We start from the raw sequence: 9592 nt of genomic DNA on the forward strand, positions 1-9592 counted from the left end.
CTTTTCTCACAGCAAAGGTGTCAACATCAAGTTTTGCATTATACCCATAACGTTAAAGTCTGCAGAGAAAACAAGGGGTAGGTGCATTTTTTTGGGACATTTTCAGCGTTTCTGACCTGGTGAGCCATGCCCTGGAAAGAGCTGACCCAGCTGCCCAGTTAAAGCCATGATGGGCCAAGCAAGATGTAAAAAAGCGTGAAAATTCCAATGAATATTCATTAAAAAACTTGCTTGGATAGTCCCAAGGTAAATGTGGCTCTGTTTAATTTCACTCAGCACACTGAGCACATTGTTATTGCAGAGAGAAAGCTGCACAGCCAGATGAAAATGGGTTTGGGGTTCTCTCCCCAGAGCAGGAAAATTGAAAGGCCACAGAATCCCTCTCCCCTGAGCACAGCTCAGCCGGGGCTGGAGCAGCAGGTCCCTCCAGGCTCGGAGGAGAGGGCAGCTCGCTCTCAGCTGCATTTTTCCAGAGGTGTGGGAAAAGCCCACTCTGAAAATGGCCACGTAAATTCTCTGGCTGGGCGTTCGGTTCAATTAGCTTTGCTGCCCCAGGTCACAAGGAGCAGGGCAGCATAATGAGCCAGTGAATCCCCAAGGAAGGCAGATCACCAAATAAACCCAACKGCTCGAGCTCCTCTTTCAATCCCAGCTCCTCCTTCACCGATTCTCTGGCTTTTCAGCACCCGAGGTCTCCTCTCCGTGCAGCAAACCCCAGTTTGTCCCACCCTGCTGACACCCCTTCAATCTATTCCCATTCCTCACACCCTGCAGCCCTTCCCAGGCTGTAACTGGGATGATGGCCGTGTTTATCTGTCACCAAGCTCATCTTTCCATCCACTCCACAGCAGCAGACCCACGCCTCTGGACGCATCCATCATCTCTGTGCTGCTCTGGCTCTGATATCCTCGCAAGGGGCTCTGGATTGCCCGTGAGATAACAAGTTTGTGTTTTTAGCAGCTCCTCCGATATTTGTACCCAGCTCCATCCCTGCCTGGCTGGGTGTCTCCCATTCCAGGAGGTCTGTGATTGCTGCGGGATGTGTCGGTTCAGGCGGCTGATCGCAAATCACTCTGTCAGCCGAGCCCTCCGAGCRGCACCTCGGGAACAATTGGCTGCGGTGACATCTCAGACAGCTCTGCACTGTCCCAGGAATGGGGATAGGGGTGGGAGGAGGGGGACAGCAGGGATGGGGTGCACACCACAGCCAGCACAGCTCTCTGCTGAGCAGGGGCTCCAGCTGCAAAAAAAAAGAATGTCAAGAATGGGAGCTGGGCAATTGCAGGCAGCTTCTGCCTCATATCGGGAATTTTTGAATCTCTGCCTTCTCCTTTCAGGCCTGGAAACCAATCCCTTCCATGCTCAGGGTCAGCTTGGCCCTTCTTAATTCCCACAAATCACAGTTCCTTGMTTTCCATCTGTAAATTCAGGGAGCGGCACCTTGTGCTCCATGGGTTAAAAGATCCCAAGGGATATTTGGGGTGGTGGTTGGGCCTCTCCCTCCCATRCCAGATCATCCCACAGGCACCAGGATGAACCAGCACTGAAAACACAATCCCCCTCCAGGAAGGATCCCACCCCAGCGAGGATGCTGCAGCTCTTTCCCCATCCCACTCCTCGTTCAGTGGCTTGTTCTGCTGCAGGCTCAGAGGGTATTTCAGCCATCTCAGTGCTTCTAATCTCTTTGGGAACATTGCTGAGAAACACAATTTCAAGCCTCCCAAGATGTGACATGACTTGTAATTTGAGGCAGAGGTGAGAGCCTACCACCCAAGGGACAGAAAATAAACCGCCTCTGCACGATTCTGCTCCCAGCCCTCCTCCCTGTGGCGCTCCCGTTTCCAACCCGAGCCCAAAAACCTGGGGCTGGAGCTCCTGGGCAGCCCCCTCTGGCAGGAGGRGCCTCTGGTTTCATTCCTCACCCCGGAGAGCTGTGGGGCAGCGAGGGGGAAGGAGGGCAGCCAGCCCCAGCTCAGAGCAGCCATYTGGGAGCAGTTTCTGCAGAGCAGGAGGCTGAGTGGCACATTCCAAAATKCCACCTGCTGGCACCCAGCCCTGCTCCCCACCCCACCAGGACCCCCAAAACCCATCAAATCCCCAGTTCCCCGGAGCAGGATCCCTCTGGAGGGACCCAGAAAGCCCCAAATTGCCCCTGCTGACCAAACCCCTCTCCTGCCACATCAGCTCCCCCAGCTCTGCTTCGATTCCCTCCCCATGAAAATACCAGATCAAGGCCCCAGCTCTCAGCTGTGGCTCTGCTGAGCACCCRTGGGAGCACTCACCAAACTGAACTGTTTGCCCACACCAGCACCAGGTAATTCTGGTACATTCCACCCCATTTCCCAGTGTTCTGCTGGGCAATGCTAAAACAAGAGGAGAAATAACACCGACAGCCTCGGCATTTCTGGGGCCCAAACAAGGGTGAGGAAACAAATCAAACATAAAATCTCAGCATCAGGCAAAGCTGGTTGAGCATCCCAAATTTCACTCTTTAAAAAATAAATAAATAAAAATCTGTTACTGATTTTATTAGAGAACACAGGGGTTTTGCAGGTCCATCRATGGGTGCTGGCAGATCCATCCATGGATCTGCAAAATCCCAGGGATGTTCCTCATCCCTGTGAGGGCCTGCCTGGCTGGGAAAGGCATGGAAAGGAGATGAGTGGGATGGGGCTGGCCGTGTTGGCACATGTGCCTTTGTTTCACATCAGAGGAGGAGATAATAACCACCTGTGATCCTGTAAATTTGGATTTACACTCCAGCATCCCAAGCAAGGCTCTGTTCATGGCTCAGGTGTTAATTGGGAGATTCCTCCTCATTTGTGAATGTAGCAGCTCCCCAGCTCCTCGGCTGGGTGATGGTTTCATTATCATTTCCTATATGTTAGCTTTAAATCCCCAATAATCCCACATGACTGGAGCCCATTCCAAGTGAGCAGCGAAATCCAATTTAGGATCCTATTCTCTCGGACTATGTAACCAGAGCCTACTTTGTGCAGGCACAAAAATCCAATTCAGCTTCTTTACCTCTCAACAGCTGCCCCCATGAGACTTCTGCAGATGAAAAAAACATAAACACCAAACTCCACAAGCCAGCKCTGGAGCTGAGCTGAGCCATTTTTTGGGGAGGCTGCAGGAAGGTGGCTGTGGGGCTGCAGGCAGCTCTGCTCTGCCCCCAGAGCTCTGCAGGGTTTTCTCAGCTCACCCCAGTGCCCTCAGCACCCATCCTGCACCCARCTCCATCCCCTGCCAGCCACCAGCTCCCCAGGCACTTCCCAGGTAACTCTTCCTCCTCACAGCCACCCCAGCAGAGAATATTTAAAGATAASAATATTTAAAGACCCACATTTAATGAATTACCCTGTGCCAGTGCCAGGCTGAGGATGTTCCCTGCATCCAGCCATGCTGGAAAATCAGGGGTGGGGTGTCAGTGACAGCACCACCAAAACCACAACTTGGGCAAGACTGAGTTTTCCATAGGATTGAATTTCCAGTTTCCTGAATCCCCTCTTCAGGCTTCTGGGCTGAATTTCAGATGCTTTCTTGCTAGAWATGATAGGAAAGGGCTTTTTCACCCAAAAGGGCTGTTGTTCTCAGGAGTCACCCTGCGAGGACACAGAGATCGGGAAGATCCACAAGGGAAGAACGGGAGACAGAAATCCCAACCAGATTCAGTCATCAGGGTCTGCTTCATTTTTTGTCTTTAGGTGTTGCACTGCAAACTCACATTTCCTAGGCAAAAAGTCTTTTGAACCAACCCTTCCACATTTTGGAYGCTTACAAATCACAGGAATGGACGTTGCAGAGCGTTTCTGAGCGCCTGCTTTCAAACCGGGGAGATTTACGGAGCCTGACCTTCCCCACACGCACTTTCTGTCTGACAAAGGAGCAATTTCCAACAAATACAACCCAAACCTGCTCCAAATATCCATCCTCATGGCCTCCATGCTTTCTCCTCCTCCTCTGACTTCAGTTCTTCCTCTTGTGATTAATTCCCCCAGGGTCTGGGTTGTCTGGGGATCATCTGCATCCAGAGGAAGATTTCTTGATCCTTTCTCCACGCACGTCCTGGCAGCCTTGGCTTCCACAGGGAAGCATTCTGGGATGTACCTGGCCCTTCTAACAAGCTACAAAATAAAAATAACAATTGCCTGTACAAGMATTAAATTTGATGTGCCTCCCTGAGAGGATGTGGAATGCACAAAGTCAGTAACAATGGGGATWTTTTTGTCCATTTAGGGAGACAGAATGAGGAGAGAGATGTGTGGTTCTGTGGAAGCAGGTGCAGCTCCTTGACTGGGGTTTCTGATGGGGTAAGAGAGGGTGGGGACACAGGGGATTGGAAAGATGCAGAAGATGTAGGAGCAGGGGGGAAGAGGGACTTGGGCAGGAGAAGGCTGAGGAGGTGGTGGAAGGGCTGAAGCCACCCCATGCTCAGGGATAGGGGCTCTTCTCTCACCTGAAACACTTTGGCCCCATGTTCTTCTCCAACTCATCAGTCTTTCCTGGCTCCTGTCCCATTTCTATCATTTCCCCTTCCCTCTCTCCCTTTCAGGGCACCCGAGGGCACTCAGCCAGGGGGTTCACCGAGASCCCATCAGGTGGAAACGCAGCAGARGCTGTTCTGTGCGGTTTCTGTCAGCAGAACAGCTCTATTTGTGCCATGTCAGTGCATGACAGCTTTCCAGGGGCTCGGTGGAGCTGCTGGTGAGCTGCAGGATCCTGGCAGGAGGCGAGCCTGCCCTGGGCTGCTGAGCTGCCACTCTCCCTGACGTTTCTGGTGTGCCCAGAGAGCAGCTCTCCACACCTCACGGGCATCCCCTGAGGTTTCAGCAAGGCTCCATCCATCCAGCACCTCCCCATGCACAGCACATCCATGGTTTCACCAGTGTTAGAAGCCTGAAGAGGCTCAAGGWGCCTCAGGAGTATTTTTCATGGGTAATAGACCCTTTTCTCTCCATGTCCTCGGCTCAGCTCTAGCCCAGGGTCAATAGAGACAGAAAGTCATTGCCAGCTGATGAATTCATGCGAGGGAATTGGTCTCACTCTGGTTATGAGGAGACAGATGTCCACATTGCAGCTGCTCCTGTCACACCTCTGCTAACCAGGCAAGGAGGTTCCTCCCCACCAAGCACCAGTCTAAGTGCCCACAAGGGGATTATTTCTGGAAGCATCTGCTCCACTGCCTTGTGCCTTCACAGGAAAAAAGGTGAAAGCTCATTCCTTCCCACCAGCACGTGGCCAGGATCCTCCACATCACCAGTTTCTGTTGGGAGTCAGCCCCGCCTGATTTGGGGAGAAACTCATCCCTAGRACCTTCTCTCTGCCTCTTTCCACCTGCATTCACAGGAAAATGTCACATGCTGGGCTTTGCAGCTGGCCCTCACCCCTCATTCCTGCCACCTGGAAACTGCTGCACCTCCTTGTGGATCCACACAGCTCGGGGGAACACCAACATTTCACCCTGCAGAAGGAAAYGCTGGTGATCCAAGCAGAAACCATCCCATAAACATCTCCCTCTTGTGTGAGCGGAGCATGGACACCAGAGAGGCCTCGCTTCAGTGCAACTCAAGAGGCAGCTGCTGCCCCAAAATTCCCAGCTTTGACCCCTGGGTTTTTGGGGGCACTTTACTGCTGGATTTGGGTCTTTCTAGCACAGCCCAGGGGCTCTGGGGCACTGAGAGGAGAGGAGGAAGAGGGCACAGGGAGGAGGCAGGAGAGAAGSCAGCAGTGAGGGGTGAGGTGGGGCTGGAGTCACCAAGAGGAACAGGGCAGGAACACAGGAGGTGCGGAGGAGATGGCCCCACTCTGCCACGCAGCCAGGGGGACAAATCCTGCCAGAAATGAGGCCCTGGTTACTATGGTGATTGGCACAGCCTCKCACACAGCCCTGTGCCACAAGCTGCTTGTGACAGTGGTGGGCAAGCACGCAGACAAGGGATGGTGCCAGCCACCCCAAGGTGTCCCTGAGGGGGACAGGGCAGAGGACACCCCTGGCAGAGCCCCCCTGCCACCCCCAGGGACACAGCTCAGGGGCTCCAGCTGACAAGCAGGTTTAATTGAATGTTTCTCTCTTTATGTTTCTCTTTCCAGCCAATAAAACCAGAGCGAGATAAAAATATATGACGCTTAAAGGGGACACTGCCAAGGAATTTTTATCGGTTTTAATTTGCGTTTTACTCTTCGTTTGTTTGCAGCACAGTGGCTGCAAAATCGCTTTTTTTTCTTTTCTTTTTTTTTTTTAATTTTTATTTCCTTTCCTGAGTTTTGTCATGTTTCCAGCTGGCAAATAATGACTGAGGGCCCTTTTCCCACCTCTCTTTCTTGGGCTGCTCCCAGAGAGAGGTGCAGGTAACCCTACAAACCACAGCAGGGTGATGTTGTTGTTATTATGGCTTCATTCATACCCTGGCTCCTGGAATTAACAACCAGAAGGAGGATATTAGCTTTTGGATAAAACCCCAATGCTTGAGAGATCCCAGTTATTCTGCCCTGTAAATTTTGATAGGATTTATTGCTCTCTGCCGCATCAGGGCCCGAAGGTGGAAAATCCAAGGCGCWGCTTTTCTTCTCAGGACAAACTAACACCAAGCTAGAAACAGTCCAGCTAGAATTCCCCACAACCTCTACTGAAAGCTCCAGGACAAGCCCAATTTCCCTCCTCCCTGCTCGGGTCTGCTAATTTCCCCAGCCGCCGTGATAAATGGCTGTGCCGGCAAAGTGACATCTTTCTAATCTGCTCCAAGACAGATGGGTTCCTCTGCCGGGAGAGAAATCCCACGGTTAAAACCACAGCACTGGAAGCTGGAGCAGTGTGAAAGGGAGGGGTCATCGCGTCTTTCTCTGCTCATTTATCCACACATTAGATGGGGATGAATAAGGGCTTTGGGGGCTYCAGGCAGCGTGAGCTTGGCCGGGGGTGGAGAGATGGCGTACGAGCATCTTCCCTGGGCAGGTCCCTGGAGAAGGCAGCACCCCCTTCCCCCAGGTAAAGACACCTTCATCTTTCTCCAAGGAGCTTTCCAGGGGCAGGGCTTCATTCTGTGTGCGCWCCTGGCAGCCTGGAAATGGGTGTTTGTGAGGGCAGGTCCTGCACCTGCACACACCTTCCCAGGCTGCTTTGGGGACACCAGACATGGAGCAAAGAGCAGCAAGGTAAGACCCTCCCAAATTAGGAGGATTGGGATGCCAAATCCCCTCCGGAGCACTCATCCCTCCATCCCTCCACCCATCCATCCCTCCACTCACCCATCCCTCCCTCCCTGCCGTCCCCGGCCGGGCGAGCGCGGAGTGCTGGTGCCATCTTCTGGGCTGCGGCCGCCGGCGGCGGCTCCCGAGCCCTGCCCACTGCAGGAGGGTCCCCGCGATCGCATTCCCTGCCACACCGAGCCACACAGCCCAACAGGGCGGCTCCACGCTTCTCTTGCACCTTCCTGCCCTCCCAGAGCTCTGCCGACCGCAGCTGCCCGAGCCTGCCGAGCCCTCGGGCCGGTCTCTGAGGGCTTTAGCTCTGCCTCGGTCACTGCGGACACTGCTTGGGGCACAGGATGAGGGGCAATGGCTTCAAACTGGCAGGGCAGGGTGAGATTGGATATTTGGGAGAAATTCCTCCCCGTCAGGTGGTGAAGCCCTGGCACAGTCTGTCCAGGGAAGCTGTGACTGCCCCGTGGAAGTGTTCCAAGTCAGGCTGGACAGGGCTTGGATCAGCCTGGGGTGTCCCTGCTGGGGTATCCCATCCTGGGGTGCCCTTTAAAGTCCCTTCCAACCCAAAACCCTCTACAATTCTGTCACAAGGTCCCCAAGACCAAGCCCAGCCCTGCCACAGCCCAGTTAGAGCCCAAGAGCTCACCAGACACCCAAAATCAGCCCCGGCAGCCAGCACAGCTCACCTCTGCTCTCACCTCTGCYCACCAAGCCCTTCCCATGCCCTCAGAGAATAAATTCCCCACTCACGAAGTGCGGGTGAGCTCCGTGAGAATACATCGGTCAATATCCATCCAGCGTTAAAAGCTGGTTCCTCTGTCTGACGAGCCCTGGAGAAGGTGGTGAGCCCGCTGCCTCCAAATCACAGCTCAGTTCCTCTTCCAAAGCACCCTAAATCYCGGCTAAAAATAAATGGGCTTTATCGATTTCCTTTTTAAAACTAATGCTGGGGAGTGATGTGTTCTGTGCTCAAGGAAGAGCCAAAGGTATTAGTCACAGGCAAAACCAGTCAGAGCCCTCCAAACCCCCCACGGGTGCAAATAAAACCCATCTCACATCAAACCCCTCGCAGCAGAGCTGTGGGGCTGGCCCAGAGGGGTTGTCCCCTGGTCCACCTCAGCTCCAAAGCCCCAGCACGTGACTTTTTGGGGACTTAAAACCCCATCCGTGCACAGAGGCTGCATGGGAGATACTCAGGTGGGAGCACCCCAAAGTAGCACCAAGWCAACAGAGAGGTTTGCTCAAGGTTCTGGGGACACACCCTCATCCCCATCCTGGTCCTCTAAAGGGCAAAGGAATCCCCCAAACTGGGTAAGGGGCAAAAACTCCCTGCCCAGACCCTGTAACAGCCCAGCACAACCCAGCACGGGTGAGAAAGAGCAGAATCTGAGGGCACCTGAGCTGAAATGCAGCCTGGGGTGGTGAGCAGGGTGGAGGGTTTGGTGAGAGCCCAGGCGCAGCTTGGCAGGGCAATTAACTGTTTGTCTCCTTAAATTAACAGCCTTACGAGTACCGACTCTGTTTTTTGGGGTTTTTTTGGTGGTTGCAGACATGAAATAGGCTTGGGGCTGCACTTCTCCCATTTAACACAGGGGCAGGCAGCATTCCCAAATTCCCTGCAGCACCCCCAGCTCCCTGCAGCATCCTCTTCCCCCYTGAGCTCATCCCTGGGACAGGGCAGGCGCTCAGAAACACCAAACAAACCCTGTGATGTCCCACTCTACTCCCCTGGGCGAGCCTGTTGGATGAAATGATTTCTGTGGCACATCCTGGCYAGAAAAACRTCTTGGCTAGAAAATAAAGTCATGCCTTGACTTTGTAACATTAAAAATGCTGTTGGGGAGTTTTTGCTTTTCCCGCAGTTTCAGTGACAGTGCCAGCACATCTGCCCAGCTGTTTCAACCCGCAGACACGAGGTTCCCACAGCTTCCTGAACCCACAGAGGGCAAACCSCTGCTCCAGGGGGAGCGGGTGCACTGCCAGGACTGCAGATCCACCCAGGGCACTGCCTCAGCCAGCCCAGACCCCGAGGCTTTGCTCCGTTTCCTTTTWCAATCCCTGCAGCAGCGCATGGGAAGGCAGATGCCGAGAAGCCAAATCCCAGCAGCATTCGTGAATGCGCTCTCCGCTGCCAGCGCCGGATGGGACATTCCTGGATGGGATGTTCCTTCCAGGCGCTCGTCCTGCCGCTCTCCTCCCTCGGACGGGCTGGCCTCCCCAGCTGCAGCCCCTCGCAGCSGTGGGGACCCCCATCCTCACTCCGTGGGCGGCACGACCCTCCCCTGCCGGCGRGGAGCGGCAGCGGGGGCGGCGCAAAGCCCGGCCGGGGCGCAGGGTGTGGTTTTGGGGGAAAAAAAAGGCCGAGTAAAGGAGCTGAGCTCTGCTTGTT

Source organism: Malurus melanocephalus, unplaced genomic scaffold (assembly GCF_030028575.1).
Source record: "Malurus melanocephalus ecotype Western Australia unplaced genomic scaffold, MMel_1.1 scaffold_96, whole genome shotgun sequence".
NCBI lineage: Eukaryota > Metazoa > Chordata > Aves > Passeriformes > Maluridae > Malurus > Malurus melanocephalus.